At 40.4% G+C, this 7,478-nt stretch overlaps 1 non-coding gene across 1 annotated transcript; it reads left to right on the top strand.

Moving 5' to 3' along the window:
- The first annotated feature begins 3,960 nt into the window (after nucleotides 1-3,960).
- Nucleotides 3,961-4,068, top strand: LOC112760411 (small nucleolar RNA R71). The gene has a single exon (XR_003180853.1). It is a non-coding gene; the product is annotated as a small nucleolar RNA R71 (small nucleolar RNA).
- Nucleotides 4,069-7,478: the final 3,410 nt, after the last annotated feature.

Genomic DNA, 7,478 nt, shown 5'->3' with positions numbered 1-7,478 from the left:
CGTTGTCAGTGGCTACATCCCCTCCTCTTGTGAAAATGGTCCAAGATGCCCTGTCACGGCACGGCTAATCATCTGAGGTTCCCGATCATGCTGGAATAGGATTCACCCTCCTTTTGCGTCTGTCACTACGCCCAGCACTCGCGAGTTTGAAGCTCGTCACAGTCATTCAATCATTGAATCCTACTCGAAATACCACAGACAAGGTTTAGACTTTCCGGATTCTCTTGAATGCCACCATCATTCTAGCTTACACCACGAAGATTCTGATTAAGAGATCTAAGAGATACTCATTCAGTCGAAGGTAGAATGGAAGTGGTTGTCAGGCACGCGTTCATAGGGAATGATGATGATTGTCACGTTCATCACATTCAGGTTGAAGATCGAATGAATATCTTAGAAGCGGAATAAGTTGAATTGAATAGAAAAACAGTAGTACTTTGCATTAATCTTTGAAGAACAGCAGAGCTCCACACCTTAATCTATGGAGTGTAGAAACTCTACCGTTGAAAATACATAAGTGAATAGAGGGTAGGCATGGCCGAGTGGCCAGCCTCCCATGGAGGTCTAGAGATCTAAAAATGATCAAAAGATTCCAAGATCCAAAGATGGTTCAAAAGATGTCTAATACAATAGTAAAAAGTCATATTTATAATAAACTAGTTACTAGAGTTTACAGAAGTAAGTAATTGATGCATAAATCCACTTCCGGGGCCCACTTGGTGTGTGCTTGGGCTGAGCTTGAATGTTGCACGTGTAGAGGTCCTTCTTGGAGTTGAACGCCAGCTTTTGTGCCAGTTTGGGCGTTGAACTCCACTTTGCAACTTGTTTCTGGCGCTGGACGCCAGAATTGAGCTGAGAACTGGCGTTGAACTCCAGTTTGTGTCGTCTAAACTTGGGCAAAGTATGGACTATTATACATTGCTGGAAAGCCCTGGATGTCTAATTTCCAACGCAATTGGAAGCGCACCATTTTGAGTTCTGTAGCTCCAGAAAATCCACTTTGAGTACAGGGAGGTCAGAATCCAACAGCATCAGCAGTCCTTCTTCAACCTCTGAATCTGATTTTTGCTCAAGTCCCTCAATTTCAGCCAGAAAATACCTGAAATTATAGAAAAACACACAAACTCATAGTAAAGTCCAGAAATGTGAATTTAACATAAAAACTAATGAAAACATCCCTAAAAGTAACTAGATTCTACTAAAAACATACTAAAAATAATGCCAAAAAGCGTATAAATTATCCGCTCATCAATCACCTTCTTCTTGGCCACAACATCATAGAAGTGGTCTTGATGGGCTTTGGAGATGAATCTTTCCATCTCCCATGACTCGGAGGTGGAAGCTTTTGTCTTCCCTTTCCCTTTTTTAGAGGATTCTCCGGTCTTAGGTGCCATTAATGGTAATGGAAAAATAAAAAGCTTATGCTTTTACCACACCAAACTTAGAATATTGCTCGCCCTCGAGCAAGAGAAGAAAGAATAGATGAAGAAGAAGAAGAAATGGAGGAGAGGGAGAAAGAGTTGTGTTTCGGCCAAGAAAGGAAAGAGAGGGTTGTGTTGTGTGGAAATGAAAAAGAATGGAGGGGTTTATATAGTGGAAGGAGAGGGGTTAGGGTTCGGTCATATGGGGTGGGTTTGGGTGGGAAAGTGATTTTGAATTTTGAAGGTAGGTGGGATTTATGAGGTAGGTTTATGGGGAAGAGTGGATAGATGTGATAGGTGAAGGGGTAATGGGGAAGACAGCTTGAGGTGATTGGTGAAGGATTTTGGGGAAGGGTGTTTATTGGGAAGAGAGGATGAATGAGAAGAGGGAAGAGTATGAGTGGAGGTAGGTGGGGATCCTGTGGGGTCCACAGATGCTGAGATGATCCTGTGGGGTCCACAGATCCTGATGTGTCAAAGATTTGCATCCCTGCACCAATTAGGCATGTAAAATGCCTTTGCATGCAATTCTGGCGTTGAACGCCAGTTCTATGCTTGTTTCTGGCGTTCAGCGCCAGCTTTCCTCAGTGTGCATTTCTGGCGTCTGAACGCCAGGATGCTGCTTGTTTCTGGCGTTCAACACCAGATCCATGCTCTGTTTTGGCATTGAACGCCAGCCAGATGCTCCTTACTGGCGTTTAAACGCCAGTAAGCCCTTCCTCCAGGCTGTGATTTTTCTTCTGCAGTTTTTGATTCTATTTTTAATTTTTCTATTTATTTTGTGACTCCACATGATCATGAACCTAATAAAACATGAAAGAACAATAAGAATAAAATTAGATAAAAATTGGGTTGCCTCCCAACAAGCGCTTCTTTAATGTCAATAACTTGACAGTGGGCTCTCATGGAGCCTCACAGATGTTCAGAGCATTTTTGAGACTTCCCAACACCAAACTTAGAGTTTGATTGTGGGGGCTATGTATGACTCTGTTTTGAGAGAAGCTTACTGTGCCTCTTTTCCATGTTTACAGAAGGATGACCTTGAGTTTTAAACACAAGGGAGTCCTCATTCAATTGAAAGACTAGTTCACCTCTGTTAACATCAATCACAGCTCTTGCTGTGGCTAGGAAGGGTCTTCCAAGGATGATGGATTCATCCTCATCCTTCCCATTATCTAGGATTATGAAATCAGCAAGGATGTAAAGGCCTTCAACCTTTACTAACATGTCCTCTACTTGTCCATAAGCCTCTTTTCTTGAGTTGTCTGCCATCTCTAATGAGATTCTGGCAGCTTGCACCTCAAAGATTCCAAGTTTCTCCATTACAGAGAGTGGCATGAGGTTTTATTCCTGACCCCAGATCACATAGAGCCTTCTCAAAGGTCATGGTGCCTATGGTACAAGGTATTAGGAACTTTCCAGGATCCTGTTTCTTCTGAGGCAGTCTCAGTTGATCCAATGCATTTAGTTCATTGGTGAACAGGGGAAGTTTATCTCTCCAAGTCTCATTACCAAATAATTTGGCATTTAGCTTCATGATTGCACCAAGGTACTTGGCAACTTGCTCTTCAGTAACATCCTCATTCTCTTCAGAAGAAGAATACTCATCAGAGCTCATGAAGGGCATAAGGAGGTTCAATGGAATCTCTATGGTCTCTAGAAGAGCCTCAGATTCTTTTGGTTCCCCAAAGGAAAAATCCTTATTGGTCACTGGACGTCCCAGGAGGTCTTCCTCACTGGGATTCATGTCCTCTCCCTCCCTTGTAGGTTCGGCCATGGTGATCAATTCAATGGCCTTGCACTCTCCTTTTGGATTTTCTTCTGAATTGCTGGGGAGAGTACTAGGAGGGATTTCAGTGATCCTTTTACTCAGCTGGCCCACTTGTGCTTCCAGATTTCTAATGGAGGACCTTGTTTTATTCATGAAACTCAAAGTGGCCTTAGATAGATCAGAGACTATATTTGCCAAGTTAGATGGATTCTGCTCAGAGTTCTCTGTCTATTGCTGAGTGGATGATGGAAAAGGTTTACTATTGTTAAACCTGTTTCTTCCACCATTATTAAAGCCTTGTTGAGGCTTTTGTTGATCCTTCCATGAGAGATTTGGGTGATTTCTCCATGAGGGATTATAGGTGTTTCCATATGGTTCACCCATGTAATTCACCTCTGCTATTGCAGGGTTCTCAAGATCATAAGCTTCTTCTTCAGAAGATGCCTCTTGAGTACTATTGGATGCAGCTTGCATTCCATTCAGACTCTGAGAAATCATATTGACTTGCTGAGTCAATATTTTATTCTGAGCCAATATGGCATTCAGAGTATCAATTTCAAGAACTCCCTTCTTCTGAGGCGTCCCATTACTCACAGGATTCCTCTCAGAAGTGTACATGAACTGGTTATTAGCAACCATGTCAATGAGTTCTTGAGCTTATACAAGCGTTTTCTTTAGGTGAATGGATCCACCTGCAGAAGTATCCAATGACATCTTAGCTAATTCAGACAGACCATCATAGAATATATCCAGGATGGTCCATTCTGAAAGCATGTCAGAAGGACACTTTTTGGTCAGTTGCTTGTATCTCTCCCAAGCTTCATAGAGGGATTCACCTTCCTTCTGTCTGAAGGTTTGAACATCAACTCTAAGCTTATGATGTGTGGAAAATGATCCAACATAAAACTCACCGGCAAGTGTACCGGGTCGCATCAAGTAATAATAACTCACATGAGTGAGGTCGATCCCACAGGGATTGAAGGATTGAGCAATTTTGGTTTAGTGGTTGATTTAGTCAAGCGAATCAAGTATTGGTTGAGTTGTTTGTAATTGGCAGAAACTAAATTGCTTGAAATGTAAGGGGAGAGGGAAGAATTGCAGAAAGTTAAAGAGAGCAGGAAGTAAAGGGCTGAATCTTAAAGAACAAGTAATTTAAATTGCAGAAACTTAGATTGCAAGAAATGTAAATAACTGAATCTTAAAGTGCAAGAAATTTAAATTGCTTGAATTGTAAAGGGAATTAGGAAGTGGGATTGCAGAAATTAAACAAGCAGAAGTAAATTGCAATGAATAGAAGAGCAAGAGATGAATTAAATGGAAATATATCTCAAACAAAAAAGTAAAAATGCTTGAAGAATTTAAAAACAGAAAATGACTTGTGCTTAATTTGCAGCAATTTAAAAGATGGTTGAAGATCTCAGGGGTGGAAGAGACTAGAAAACAAGTCTAGATCTCAAATCCTTCCTTGATCCAACAGGAACAAGTGCAAAAGAAATAAAGAAATAAAGAAAAGTGAATTGCCAAAAGAGTAGAAGATGAAGCAGTAAAGTAAACAGAAAGTGAAATTCAATTATGCAGAAAATTAAACAAGAGATCTCAAGGTAAGATTGAAACAGAAGTTCTTCAATTCTTCACCCAAGATCAAAAGCAAGAAAATTAAAGAGTGCTCAAGCAAGAACAAGGAAGAAGAGAGATCAATTCTCCTTTCCAATTCTCTAAGATCTAAATTCAAAAGTAAAAACTCAAAATGAAATTGGAAGTTAAAAAAAAATCAAAGTAAAGTCTAGAGGTCTCAAATGGTAAAACAAAGGTCAAAAGGTCCTAATTACGTCAAACTAACTCCTATTTATACACTTTCTATTCTTGGATTTTGGACTTACTTTGGTGTGTGAACACCAAACTTAGTTCCTTGCCAGTGTTTCTTATGCAACAAATTATATGTGGAATCCTTTTTCCTTGCTAAAGGTAATAAAACTAAAAACTATGAGACAACAAATAGTTAACTAGTTTATCTAATTGTTTGAAGCTAGCATTAGGCAGAAAGTGAGAATGCATTTCATGATGAGACTTTGGTGGAACACCAAACTTAGAATCCTTCATTCTTCCTTAAATTGTTTTGGTGTGTAACACCAAACTTAGCTTCTTGCAATATAGATAAAGCTAATTAACCTTTTTATTGAAACAATTATGAAAAGAAAACTACCTCAGGTTGGGTTGCCTCCCAACAAGCGCTTCTTTATTGTCATTAGCTTAACATTTCATCCTTTGATCATGGGGGTTGAAAATCATAGTGCCTCAGCTTTTCTCCTCTTACTGTGAACTTCCTTCCGGTCTCCTCTTTGATGATCTCTAGGTGTTCAAGTGAAAGGACCCGGTTCACAGTGTAGTATTCAGATGATTGTGGGGACACCTTCATTGGTTGGGTGTTTAACACTACTTTATCCCCTGGTGAAAAGCCTTCAGTAGGGATCTTCTTGTTTCTCCACCCTCTTGGCCTCTTCTTCTTTTCTTTCTCAAAAGATACTCCCTGCCTTGGTGGTTCCTTATCTGAGATGTTGAATTTCTCATCTGGAGGTTTTGGATCTAGTTCCTCCTTAATTTCTTTGGTTCCTTATCTCTACTTCTTTCAAGCATGGATTTGGAAGTCTTGGAGTTAACTCATTGAATGCCTCTTTCAAGCTTTGATCCCTGGCTTTATCCTTCATACAATCTTCTTCTTGAGTGGGCTCATGCAGGGTTTTAAAAACATGGAATGCTAGGTGTTCATCATGCACTCTCAGCAACAATTCCCCTTTTTCAACATCTATCAATGCTCTGCCCGTAGCCAGGAAAGGCCTCCCCAGAATGATGGGAGTGTTAGGGTCCTCCTCCATATCCAGGATGACAAAATCAGTTGGGAGAAGGAATTTTCCCACTTTTACCAGCACATTCTCTACAACTCCAAGTGCTTGCTGAATGGACTTGTCAGCCATTTGAAGAGCTATTCGAGTGGGTTTCAGTTCAAAAATTTGAAGCTTCCTCATAAGAGATAGAGGCCTCAAGTTTATGCTTGCACCAAGGTCACAAAATGATTTCTCAATAGTTATGTCTCATATGGTACAAGGTATATAAAACCTTCCAGGATCATCCTTCTTCTCTGGTAGACCTCTTTGGAGAATAGCACTACACTCCATTGTCATTTCAACAATTTGTCCTTCTTTCAAGGGTCTTTTCTTTGTTAGCACTTCTTTCATAAATTTGGCATATAATGGCATCTGTTCAAGTGCTTCTAAGAAAGGAATATTGATGCTAAGTGTCTTGAATATGTCCAGGAACTTTGAATATTGCTTATCCTCATTTTCTTTTTTGAACCTCTGAGGGTACGGAAGTTTGGGGACATCTGGCTTCACCCCTTCCTTCTTCTCCTGTAGCTGTGTTTCAAGGATGTTCTTGTCTCTCTTTGAGCTTTTTGCATTCTTGGTCTTTCTATCATTTTCTCTCTTCTGTCTCTTCTTGTGGAACTTCTTTGTTGTGTTCTTCCTGATTGATGACTTCTTTCCCTCCAGTCTTCTTACTTTCCACTACGATTGCCTTGCACTCCTCCCACTTTGTAGCTTTTCCTTTGTCCCTTGGGTGGTCTTGAGTGGCACTAGGGGATGCATTTGATTGCTTCTCACCCATCTCTGTAATTCGTTTAGCCATTTGTTCCATATGCCTCTCAAGATTTCTGATTGAAGCTTCTTGGTTTTTAATTGAAACTTCTTGGTTTTTACTTGTTATGGCTTGATCCTTCTGTGCTGCTTCCTAATCTTGTCTTGCCATCTCTTGATTTCTCATGAGTTTCTCCATCATTATCTCTTGGTGCTTCATCATCTTTTCCATCAATATCTCCAAGTTGGAGATCCTTTGAGTGTCTTGTGATGTTTGTGGCTGGTTGTGGGGTGTTGAAGGTTAATGGTAGGTGTTTTGGTTAGTGGTTTGGTTATTGGGTGGACAGTAGCTAGAATTTGGGTGGTTATTTTGCGGTTTTCTATATGGATTGGGGTTAGTGTTTTGCTGGTTGTGGTTTTGGTTGTTTCTTGAGTTGTTTCGGTTTGAATTTCGTTGCCATGGTTGTTGGTTTTGAGTGTGGTTATCTCCCCATCTTATCTTTGGATGGTTCTTCCAGGATGGATTGTAGGTGTCACCATAGACTTCATTTTTGCCGGAGCTTTGGTTGTGCACATATTGAGGTTGTTCCTGCTGCTGATCTTCTTGGTTTTCTTCATTTTGACCCCATTTGGTTGATGATTGGCTTGTGTTGACTG

The sequence above is a fragment of the Arachis hypogaea genome, chromosome 16 (genome assembly GCF_003086295.3).
Source record: "Arachis hypogaea cultivar Tifrunner chromosome 16, arahy.Tifrunner.gnm2.J5K5, whole genome shotgun sequence".
Taxonomy (NCBI): Eukaryota; Viridiplantae; Streptophyta; class Magnoliopsida; order Fabales; family Fabaceae; genus Arachis; species Arachis hypogaea.
Note: the sequence above shows the minus strand (reverse complement) of the source record. Positions and strands in the feature narration are given on the sequence as shown.